Source organism: Triticum dicoccoides, chromosome 4B (genome assembly GCF_002162155.2).
Source record: "Triticum dicoccoides isolate Atlit2015 ecotype Zavitan chromosome 4B, WEW_v2.0, whole genome shotgun sequence".
Taxonomy (NCBI): Eukaryota; Viridiplantae; Streptophyta; class Magnoliopsida; order Poales; family Poaceae; genus Triticum; species Triticum dicoccoides.
The window spans coordinates 170,826,899-170,840,318 of NC_041387.1; positions in this window are offsets into that span (position 1 = coordinate 170,826,899).

Genomic DNA, 13,420 nt, shown 5'->3' on the forward strand with positions numbered 1-13,420 from the left:
CTCTATAAAGCCCTTGTCCATGCTGATGGGGGGGGGCAATTCAAGAAGTTTACCACAGAATCTTCTTCATAAGCATTGCCTTTATTCTACATTTTGTTAAGAGTAAATATAGATGTGATAATATACGAAAAAATGGAGAATATTTAAGATAAGATGAAGAGTGATGCTACATAACCAAGTAGCTATAAATGTATGTGCAGCAATATAGGCAAAAGGCACAGCCAAGAGCAATGCACAGCTAAACTTCTTCAGTACCAACCTTATGGTAAGAGTAAATATAGATCTGATGTGTAGAAAATGGAGGGCAAAGGAAAATATCTGCAGAGTGATGGTACATGAACAACTACCTGTCAATATAAGTACACTGATAAAGGATATCATGTACTTAAAAGAACAATGCAGATCTAAAAAAATTCATTGGCATTGGATATATTCTACACTAATGTAACCATTCATACAGATCAGATAATTTGGAGCGAACAATTGATAAGCAAGCTATCATGCATACTGCTGTCACATAATGAACCAGGTATGTATGCAAGTACAGTGATACAGGACAATAGGTACTAACAAGAGCAAAGCAGCGGGCAGCATATTTGTGATATCCTGTCGTTCTTTTCAAACCGGAATTCTTCTTCGAGCAGATTTCCTCTAAAAAAGATCCGTAAGGCACATGCAGAAAAGTAGAAGTTCAAATTGTCATGTGATTTCATAGACAGTACCTCATCCTGGGAACGAGACCAGTTCATAACAAGGTTTTTCCATTCGATGTCTTCTAAATTTAGCATAGGAGACTTCACCGGAAATTCGTTTATAGAATTGCCATCAAAGTGTGATTTCCTCAGGTAACACCGATACTGCTACAATGCTTCCTTGAAAAGCACAAGCAAGCTTTGCTCGTCATGACTATCTAGATTGATGTGTTCAATCAGCAGAAAACAGGAAAATAATAACCATGAATAATAGCACTTACACGTAAGTTGGACAGGAAGATGTGAAAATGGTGTTTGTCTTCACTATAATCTTCCCATGATGGGAATATATGCACGTAGTCCCTAACAACATTGAAAGCATTGTCTTTTAAACTGGGAATAAATGGAATGGGGTTCCAATCTGCAGGAATTGGCCATCTCTGCAGTTGGGATAGGTCTTCGGCCGGAGGACTTGCTATACTTTTTGCTGGAGTGGGATTTTTCTGTGGTACGGCTGGTGCTATGGCAAATGAAATCGGTATACCTTTTGCTGGAGTGCAGGTCCTGTGTGGTGGGGCTAGTGGTGTGGCCAGTGAAGTATGGGTACAGTCTGCTGGAGTTGGTCCTACGTTTTGTGTCACTGGTTGTACAGCCAATATAAGTGGGGCGCTATCTGATTTCTCTAGCACCACGACGTTTTTCAAGGACTTTGCTGGTGCTCCTTCAGGTTCAGCAATCACCCTCTTCCTTTTTGATGTATGATGCACAAGAACAACATTTGAGTGAAAAAACATGGTATGATGATAGATGGAATATGTATTGATAATGGATGTGCATGGCATCTCGAGTTATATGATGAGTAAACTAAGCAGATGGCGGTGCAACAAAGTAAAAAAAATGAAAGACAACATATGCAAGATACGCGCAATCAATAAAACCTTGCCAAATTAGAACGGGCACCTTGATGGGTGAACAGGACAGGCCATCTGCCTTTGACTCCTCAAGGTTAGAATAGTCATTAGGATGATATTCTGAACAAGAATCAACAGGTGGGGAGCGTATGAGTTTCATTGCATCCAAAATGGCACTCAATGCCTTGGTGCCAATTTTGTAAGTCATTGCAGTGTTCCACAATATTCTTCTGATGTGCGGATTCTGATATTCAATGTAATTGCATATAATATCTAAGACCCATGAAAACATAAATAGTTGTGAGATTATCTTTGTAATGCAGATGATATTCTAATATAGGGGCGCCCCTGTAAACACTTGTTTGCTATCACTGGATTCTGATGAGAGAGCTCATGTGTGCTGTAATATGGTGCGTGCATTTATATAATCTGGCACAAGTACACAAAAATAATAGGCTCCAGAAGTAAGGATAGTTGGCAGATGATAGGTTCATAATATACTGTATAGAGAGTTTATTGCCAAACCATGATAACAAGAGCACACAGAAACTAGGCAGATCATAGTGTTTATAACAGGGGTACACCATAACCACGATATATAAATCAGGAAAGTGGAACTGGCTTGAAAATACGGTGTTGTATTGCTGCTAGTAATTGAAAGCCTATCGATCACGTACAGGCTAGCTCTATCAGTTGTTGTCTGCAGATATCCCTGCGCCCCTTCCTGACAAGGAACATATTGTACGTACCAAATACTAAATAAACAAAGAGGAACATGTTAAAGAACAGAAGAGGAAGCACATTCTTGAGGTTCCGCTTCATTGCATACAATGGTAGTTGCCCACTCATGATGAATCACAGCGCCCAAAGAAATGCAATTCCTTGTTGTCTCTATATGTGGCAATTTTGAACAAGAGTCATTAGGATCATATTCTGAACAAGAGTCAACAGGTGGGGAGCGTATGAGTTTCATTGCATCCAGAATGGCACTCAATGCCTTGGTGCCAATTTTGTAAGTCATTGCAGTGTTTAGCTTCAAGAGTGGACTGCTGCTAGTGCGACACAAAGCATCTACACAGATCATAGTGTAGATATAATGGGAAAACCTTAAGCATCAGAGTAAAATCAGCAAAGTGGAACTTGCTGGAATATATGTGCTAGTATTGCCGGTACGGCTAGAAAGGCTTCGGATACCAACTCTCTTCAAGTGAAGGTGCAGTACTGTTAATATCAGTGTAACTCTCAAAGGTGACACAGCTCCCCGCATTTCCTTGCTATTCTTATAGGATTCAAGTGGGCAGGTCACTACAAATCCTATTCCTATGGTTACAAAATCCTACGAATCAAAGAGGCTCAAAGTGTCCATCACAACCGACCGTATAGACCTCTACACTGCAAATGTCCGTGCTCATCTTCAGTACAAGGAACATATTGTACTACTATCATACTCCCTCCATTCCAAAATATAAGTCTTGGTAGAGATTTCCACTATGGATCACATATAGATGTATCCAGATACATTTTAGAGTGTAGATTCACTCATTTTGCTCCATATGTAGTCCATGGTGGAATGTATACAAAGACTTGTATTTAGGAATGGAGAGAGTACATATTAAAGAAGAACGGAAGAGGAACATGGTAAAGAAGAGCAAGCAGATTTTGGATAATAAAATGTTGGTTGCCTAGTGCCCACACATGATGAACCAGAGTGCATTAAGAATGCAACTCCCAGTTGTCTCTCGACTATTTCAGGTGGTTGGATGAAGATCCTACGTCTCCTAACCCTTCTTCTTCCTCGTCTCTGATTCTTCCCATACAGAACACCGCACGGGCCGCCGGCTGGACCACCGGCCCCCATCGCCTATGTTCCTCCGCCACCCCCACCCCCCAACCCCCGCCCCAACCCCCACTCGTGTTGAGTTTTCTTTGTTCGGCGAGGCCCCACAACCACCCGAGCCCCTTTGTTCGCACCGACAAACTCCGTCGAGCTCTGAAAAATCGACTGACCCAAATTTGAAATTTAGTCTACTGTGATTTAACTAGTGTGGAATATAAAAGGGGAAAACCATAAGCATTGGGAGTATAGTGTTGAGCGTGCCATGGCGGATCTGAAGGTGCAAACCGGACAAAGGCAACTTCGCAACCAAGACAAGAAATCAGAGTAAAGAGTGGTGATCTATTTTCTTGCTGCGATAAATAAGTTGAGCAGATACGAAAGAGTACCGCCTCTGGTGTGGCGCCATGTACGCATCTGCTGAGAATTTGACGATGCTGCGGTAGCAATGGCTGTCGGTGGCGTGGAAGTAGATCTAGGAGGGTAGACGGTGGCGGCGGGGTGCGGTGGACGAGACGGTCGTAGGAGCGGCGCCGGCAAGGTGGACAATGGCGGGGATGAAGCGAGAGGACGGGATGCAAGGATCCCGGTCCGAAGTCGTGGATGAGAGAGGTCAATCTCTTGTAATGGACGGTGGCGTCGGGGTATCAGCTCCGGCATGGTGGAGGAGGATGGTGGTGGATGGGGTGGCGGATGGCGGCGGACAGAGGAGGGTGGGGTGGAGAGGGTGTTTTGGCGCCCACGGAGTACGAATGGGGAAAAGGGAGGTAGAGAGGAAGGGGGGAACCATGTATTCAGGGCGCGCTTGTCTCAAATGCGAGGAAATTTACAAACTTAGCCCCCGTTTCAAATTTCTACTACATCACAGCAATATTAGTCGGTTGGGGATAGGACGGTAATCTCGCATACACCGAATATTTGCCGACGAGAGTTTGTTTTTGGCGCCCACCGTGTATGAATATAAATCGGGGAGGGAGTCGATTTCGGCCGAGGACACACTTTGTTTTGGCGCCCACCGTGTATGAATCTGGGTGAGAGGCGGTTACGTCACGTTTGGGTGAAATTACAAACCTACCCCTATAGAAACCTATAGAAATCCAGCAGATAGGCTTTGTGTGGCAGGGATAGGCAGTAGTAATTTCCATCTCGCATATTTTGGTTTTGGGCTGTTACTGCGACTTTCCCTGCTTCGTTCAATTTTTTGCAGAGTGCACGTTTACCGTGCCAACTCAATTTGAATCCCATTTGTATTCTATTTTTTTGGGCGGGATCCATTTTCAATTGGAATTACATTCTATATACATCATTTTTTTATATATACTTTCAAAAGCACAACACCATTTATACATAAATATGGTTTACAAAGGGCATGATCTCAGATTCATAAGGTTGTATCCATCAATTTGGACTTTCAAATATTTGAATCCACTTTATGTTGAAATCCAATGTATGCATTCCTCGCTAACTGTCTCCAATTAATGTGTGTTTCATGCGGGTTTTTTTACTTCTCAAACATGTATAATGTGTTTCACACATGCAACATATAGTGTAATCCTGTTTAGACATTAATTGCATATAAACCATGCACTGTTTGTAATTAAAGAATCTATGGATCACCAATATTGATAAACTATATAACATTACACGTGTGCCCAAATTCAAATGAATATGCATGTTTGATACACCAATTTGTGTTATGATATTATCGATATCGTGGTCTCCAGTTTAAATATTTGAATCCCCTTTAATCCAGATATTTGTCTCATATAGCTATCACTCATGCTTATATAGGACTATCTCTCTGGACATATACGCGTTCATCGTCTCTCAGGTATCTCTCGTGCTACATGTATGTCGACAATGATCTTTTATCTTCATAACACACTGATGGTACTCTCTCCCTCGACCTTCATCACTCTATCTCTCTCTAAGTATATCTCGCTCCCTGCTATGTGTCTCTAACTATGATTCTCCATGTGGAATCTCTTTCTCTCACACAAACACAAAACTTTGTCTCCCGGGGTCTCATTTCTCTCTACTATTCCCATGTGTGCCACTCGCACACCCCTCACACAGACATGTCTTTCGCTCCTTGCTACCTCTTGAGCACTGCGTTGGATTTCCCCGAAGAGGAGAGGATGATGCAGCAAAGTAGCGTAAGTATTTCCCTCAGTTTTTGAGAACCAAGGTATCAATCCAGTAGGAGATCACGCACAAGTCCCTCGTACCTACACAAAACGATAGCTACTCGCAATCAACGCGATTAGGGGTTGTCAATCCCTTCACGGTCACTTACGAGGGTGAGATCTGATAGAGATGATAAATAATATTTTTGGTATTTTTGATATAGAGATGCAAAGTAAAATGTAAAAGGCAAAGTAAAAACAAAGCAAGTAATAAAGTAATGGAGATTGATATGATGAGAATAGACCCGGGGGCCATAGGTTTCACTAGTGGCTTCTCTCAAGAGCATAAGTATTCTACGGTGGGTGAACAAATTACTGTTGAGCAATTGATAGAAAAGCGAATAATTATGAGATTATCTAGGTATGATCATGTATATAGGCATCACATCCAAAACAAGTAGATCGAAACGATTCTGCATCTACTACTATTACTCCACTCATCGACCGCTATCCAGCATGCATCTAGAGTATTAAGTTAAAAACAGAGTAACGCCTTAAGCAAGATGACATGATGTAGAGGGATAAATTCATGCAATATGATAAAAAACCCATCTTGTTATCCTCGATGGCAACAATACAATACGTGCCTTGCAACCCTTTCTGTCACTGGGTAAGGACACTGCAAGATTGAACCCAAAGCTAAACACTTCTCCTATTGCAAGAACTACCAATCTAGTTGGCCAAACCAAACGGATAATTCGAAGAGACTTGCAAAGATAACTCAATCATACATAAAAGAATTCAGAGAAGAATCAAATATTATTCATAGATAAGCTGGATCATAAACCCACAATTCATCGGTCTCAACAAACACACCGCAAAAAGAAGATTACATTGAATAGATCTCCACAAGAGAGGGGGAGAACATTGTATTGAGATCCAAAAAGAGAGAAGAAGCCATCTAGCTACTAGCTATGGACCCGAAGGTCTGAAGTAAACTACTCACACTTCATCGGAGAGGCTATGGTGTTGATGTAGAAGCCCTCCGTGGTAGATGCCCTCTTCGGTGGAGCTACGGAACAGGCCCCGAGATGGGATCTCGTGGATACAGAAAGTTGCGGCGGTGGAATTAGGTTTTTGGCTCCGTATTTGATCTGGCGGGGGTACGTAGGTATATATAGGAGGAAGGAGTACGTCGGTGGAGCAACAGGGGGCCCACGAGGCAGGGGGCGTGCCCAGGGGGGCGCCCTCCACCCTCGTGACCGCCTCTGGCACTTCTTGGAGTAGGGTCCAAGTCTCCTGGATCACGTTCGGTGAGAAAATCACGTTCCCGAAGGTTTTATTCCGTTTGGACTCCGTTTGATATTCTGTTTCTTCGAAATACTGAAATAGGCAAAAAATAGCAATTCTGGGCTGGGCCTCCGGTTAATAGGTTAGTCCCAAAAATAATATAGAAGTGGAAAACAAAGCCCAATATAGTCCAAAACAGTAGGTAAAGTAGCATGGAGCAATCAAAAATTATAGATACGTTGGAGACGTATCAAGCATCCCCAAGCTTAATTCCTGCTCGTCCTCGAGTAGGTAAATGATAAAAAAGAATTTTTGATGCGGAGTGATACTTTGGCATAATTTCAATGTAAATCTTCTTAATTGTGGTATGAATATTCAGATTCGAAAGATTCAACACAAAAGTTCATATTGACATAAAAGTAATAATACTTCAAGCATACAAATTAAAGCAATCATGTGTTCTCAAAATAGCATGGTTAAAGAAAGTTATCCCTACAAAATCATATAGTCTGGCTATGCTCTATCTTCATCACACAAAGTATTTAATCATGCACAACCCCGATGACGAGCCAAGCAATTGTTTCATACTTTAGTAATCTCAAACTTTTTCAACTTTCACGCAATACATGAGCGTGAGCCATGGACATAGCACTAAAGGTTGAATAGAATGGTGGTTGTGGAGAAGACAAAAAAGGAGAAGATAGTCTCATATCAACTAGGCGTATCAATGGGCTATGGAGATGCCCATCAATAGATATCAATGTGAGTGAGTAGGGATTTCCATGCAACGGATGCACTAGAGCTATAAGTATATGAAAACTCAACAAACGAAACTAAGTGGGTGTGCATCCAACTTGCTTGCTCACGAAGACCTAGGGCACTTTTGAGGAAGCCCATCATTGGAATATACAAGCCAAGTTCTATAATGAAAAATTCTCACAAGCATATGAAAGTGACAACATATGAGACTATCTATCATGAAGATCATGGTGCTACTTTGAAGCACAAGTGTGGAAAAGGATAGTAGCATTGTCCCTTCTCTCTTTTTCTCTCATTTTTTTATTTGGGCCTTCTCTCTTTTTTTTATGGCCACTCTTTTTTTTCGTCCGGAGTCTCATCCCGACTTATGGGGGAATCATAGTCTCCATCATCCTTTCCTCACTGGGACAATGCTCTAATAATGATGATCATCACACTTTTATTTTTCTTACAACTCAACAATTACAACTCGATACTTAGAAAAAAATATGACTCTATATGAATGCCTTCGGCGGTGTACTGGGATATGCAATGAATCATGAGTGACATGTATGAAAATTATGAAGGTGGCCTTGCCACAAATACAATGTCAACTACATGTTCATGCAAAAAGCAATATGACAAAAGTAATGTGTGTCATATGAACGGAACAATGGAAAGTTGCATGGCAATATATCTCGGAATGGCTATGGAAATGCCATGATAGGTAGGTATGGTGGCTGTTTTGAGGAAGGTATATGGTGAGTGTATGATACCGGCGAAAAGTGCGCGGTATTAGAGAGGCTAGCAATGGTGGAAGGGTGAGAGTGCGTATAATCCATGGACTCAACATTAATCAAAAGAACTGATGCACTTGTTGCAAAAATTTAGCAGTAATAAAAAACCAAAGCACTAAACGCATACTCCTAGGGGGATAGATTGGTAGGAAAAGACCATCGCTCGTCCCCGACTGCCACTCATAAGTAAGACAATAATAAATAAATTTGTGCTCCGACTTCATCACAAAGCGGTTCACCATACGTGCATGCTACGGGAATCACAAACTTAAACACAAGCATTCTTTAAATCCATAATCACCCCAAATAGCATTGCTTTGATATTATCTCCTCCATATCTCAAAACAATTATCAAGCATCAAACTTATCTTAGTATTCAACGCACTCAAAAGAAAGTTTCACAAATCTTGAATACCAAGTATATTAACATTAAGCAAATTACCATGCTATTAACAACTCTCAAAATAATATAAGTGAAGCATGAGAGATCAATAGTTTCTTTAAAACAAATCCACCACCGTGCTCTAAAAGATCTAAGTGAAGTACTAGAGCAAAAATTATTACGCTCAAAAAAGTTTAAGTGAGGCACTATGAGCAAAACTATCAAGCTCAAAAGATATAAGTGAAGCACATAGAGTATTCTAGCAAATTCTAAATCATGTATGGCTCTCTCAAAAGGTGTGTACAGCAAGGATGATTGTGGCAAACTAGCAAGCAAAGACGCAAATAATACAAGACGCTCCAAGCAAAACACATGACATGTGGTGAATAAAAATATAGCTCCAAGTAAATTACCGATGGAAGTAGACGAAAGAGGGGATGCCTTCCGGGGCATCCCCAAGCTTTGACTTTTTGGTGTCCTTGGATTATCTTGGGGGTGCCATGGGCATCCCCAAGCTTAGGCTCTTGCCACTCTTTGTTCCATAATCCATCAAAAGAATTCACCCAAAACTTGAAAACTTCACAACACAAAACTCAAAAGAAACCTCGTGAGCTCCGTTAGTGAAAGAAAACAAAAGACTACTTTAAGGTACTGTAATGAACTCATTCTTTATTTATATTGGTGTTAAACCTACTGTATTCCAACTTCCTTATGGTTTATAAACTAATTTATTAGCCATAGATGCATTGAAATAAGCAAACAACACACGAAAAACAGAATCTGTCAAAAACTGAACAGTCTGTAGCAATCTGTAACCAACACAAACTTCTGAAACTCTAAAAATTCTACCAAAATAGGAAGTACTGGACAATTTGTCTATTGATCGGAAACAAAAAGAATCAATGCAAAATCACGTCTCTGTGATTTATTGAATTTTCTTTCGTGAGCGTAAAGTTTCTGTTTTTCAGCAGAATCAAATCAACTGTCATCATAGCTTATCCTATAGGTTCTACTTGGCACAAACACTAATTAAAACATAAAACAACATCTAAACAGAAAGTAGATGGATTATTTATTCTTAAACAGAAGCAAAAACAAAAAACAAAAAATAAAATTGGGTTGCCTCCCAACAAGTGCTATCGTTTAACGCCCTTAGCTAGGCATAAAAGCAAGGATAGATCTAACGAGTGCCATAATAATAAGATAGATCTTGAAAACTCATCTCATATTCTCTATGTTCGGCAGCAAGCTTTCTTTGAGGCAAGCAAAAGTAATCAAAAGGGCTAAATTTTGTGGGACAAAGGTCCCCAAAACCAATAAAGGGAGGAATAGGTTCCTCCTTCGACCCTTCATAGTGCACAACTATTTCATCACTAAAAGCATTCTTTTGGCAAAATTTTGTGAGTCTATACTCAAGAGAGTATCCTACCTCATCATTTCAAAGAGCAAAATCATTATTAAGTTCGTTAATTCAATCAATCAAGACTTTGGTAGGAACCTTTTTCCTAAGGTTTTCATTAAAAGAGACATAGTCGGAAGATTGAAAACGTCTAAATTCCTCTTGGTCATAAAGGATTGCTTCTATGGGAGGACGACCGGCGTCCACCCTATAGTGCGCAAAGATTTCTTGGGCTTCTCTGATGATAAATCTAAACTCATGATCCAAAAAGATAGTAACAACGTGCTTAACAGAAGAATGCTCAATATTAGAAAATTCTAGAAAAATTCTTTGTATGCAAGGATGCATATGCATAAATTGTCTTGCAAGTTCAACTACAAGCATAGCATCCGCAAGACTACTAGTTCTATGAAGGATAGAACAACCCAAGGAAGGTAAAGCACCGGTACAAGTAAATAAATCTTGAATAACACCTTTGCCAATAATGTTACCACTGCCGATTCGAAACTTTTTAGTATGCAAGATAGGGGGTTCATCGGCCGGAGCCTTGGGATTTTCTATGTTATTGTCCATATCAACGATAATCTCCCCAGTTTCAGACATAGCGGCAAACAAAAAAGACAAATGAGAAAAGGCAAACGGGGAAGAGAGGAGGAGATTTGGAAAGACAGGGCGAATAAAACGGCAAGGGTGAAGTGGGGGAGAGGAAAAGGAGAGGCAAATAATGTAATGCGAGAGATAGGGATTGTGATGGGTACTTGGTATGGTTGACTTTTGTGCAAACTCCCCGGCAACGGCGCCAGAAATTCTTCTTGCTACCTCTTGAGCACTGCGTTGGATTTCCCCGAAGAGGAGAGGATGATGCAGCAAAGTAGCGTAAGTATTTCACTCAGTTTTTGAGAACCAAGGTATCAATCTAGTAGGAGATCACGCACGAGTCCCTCATACCTACACAAAGCGATAGCTACTCGCAACCAACGCGATTAGGGGTTGTCAATCCCTTCACGGTCACTTACGAGGGTGAGATCTGATAGAGATGATAAATAATATTTTTGGTATTTTTGATATAGAGATGCAAAGTAAAAAGTAAAAGGCAAAGTAAAAACAAAGCAAGTAATAAAGTAATGGAGATTGATATGATGAGAATAGACCCCGGGGCCATAGGTTTCACTAGTGGCTTCTCTCAAGAGCATAAGTATTCTACGGTGGGTGAACAAATTACTGTTGAGCAATTGATAGAAAAGCGAATAATTATGAGATTATCTAGGTATGATCATGTATATAGGCATCACGTCCAAAACAAGTAGATCGAAACGATTCTGCATCTACTACTATTACTCCACTCATCGACCGCTATCCAGCATGCATCTAGAGTATTAAGTTAAAAACAGAGTAACGCCTTAAGCAAGATGACATGATGTAGAGGGATAAATTCATGCAATATGATAAAAAAAACATCTTGTTATCCTCGATGGCAACAATACAATACGTGCCTTGCAACCCTTTCTGTCACTGGGTAAGGACACCACAAGATTGAACCCAAAGCTAAACACTTCTCCTATTGCAAGAACTACCAATCTAGTTGGCCAAACCAAACGGATAATTCGAAGAGACTTGCAAACCAAACCAAACAATACAACCCTCTCTTCATCGGAGAGGCTATGGTGTTGATGTAGAAGCCCTCCGTGGTAGATGCCCTCTCCGGCGGAGCTCCGGAACAGGCCCCAAGATGGGATCTCGTGGATACAGAAAGTTGCGGCGGTGGAATTAGGTTTTTGGTTCCGTATTTGATCTGACGGGGGTACGTAGGTATATATAGGAGGAAGGAGTACGTCGGTGAAGCAACAGGGGGCCCACGAGGCAGGGGGCGCCCCCAGGGGGGCGCGCCCTCCACCCTCGTGACCGCCTCTGGCACTTCTTGGAGTAGGGTCCAAGTCTCCTGGATCACGTTCGGTGAGAAAATCACGTTCCCGAAGGTTTTATTCTGTTTGGACTCTGTTTGATATTTTGTTTCTTCGAAATACTAAAATAGGCAAAAAACATCAATTCTGGGTTGGGCCTCCGGTTAATAGGTTAGTCCCAAAAATAATATAAAAGTGGAAAATAAAGCCCAATATAGTCCAAAACAGTAGGTAAAGTAGAATGGAGCAATCAAAAATTATAGATACGTTGGAGACGTATCACTCCTTAGATATGAGAACCTATGACTCTTCCTCTTAAATATCTCTTTCTCACACACAAACACAAACTCCGTCTCCCAGGGTCTCATATTTCGCCATTGTTCTCTTGTATGTCGCTCACACACTCTCTCTCTCCCTAGAGATATCTTGCGTTCCCTCATATGTCTCTCTAGCTATCACTCTAGTTGTGAAATATCTTTCTCTCTCGCAGACACAAAACTCCGTCTCTTGGGATCTCATTTCTCTCGGATATCTGTTTGTATGTGACTCACATGCACCTTCTCTCTATCTCTCTCACACCCACACACCTAACTCAGCCTTCTGATCCACTCGACTCCTATCTCTAATGCACACTAGCTAGCATCTTTATCTTTCTATTTATCTGTTTCTCCATCAACCTTCTTTCTCGCCCTCACTCTTGATCACGCACACTACATATGTTTCTCTCTACATGCAGTCAAGTGCCCTCTCACACACATATATAACTTCACCCTCTGAACCACCCGGCGGTCATCTCCAACACCCAAACTAGCGAATGTCCCTCTAGCTAGCATCTCCATCTCTGTATCTATCTGTAGTTTCTCCGTCAACATTTCTTTCTCACACGGAGTCTTGCTTCCTATCACCCACACTATATATGTCTCTCCATACATATGAATTTATAGGTTGATCTCTTTTGCACAATCGTTGTGCCTCACTCCCTCTGCTCACCATAGATGCATGCTCCAGCCCACGCCACTATCTCTTAAAGACAAAAACACATGCTCAATTGTCAGGCCTTGTTCCCTGCATTCTCACATGCATTCATATTGTCATACCGATCCGTCTCTCCCATGTCGTTGATCTTATGACTTATGTCTTCTTTCTTTTATCTCGATCATGCGCGCGCGCACACACACACATCCCACGTATACATGTATACCTCTCACACATGCACGTTCCAGGTCTCTATGTCTCCATACGTAGTTAATTACCCTCAATCCTAACGCCACATCGAATCGTTCTCCTCTTTTGTGCACATAACTTCCGCCTGGATGGGTAAAACACACACTCACACTTAACAATCTCCTT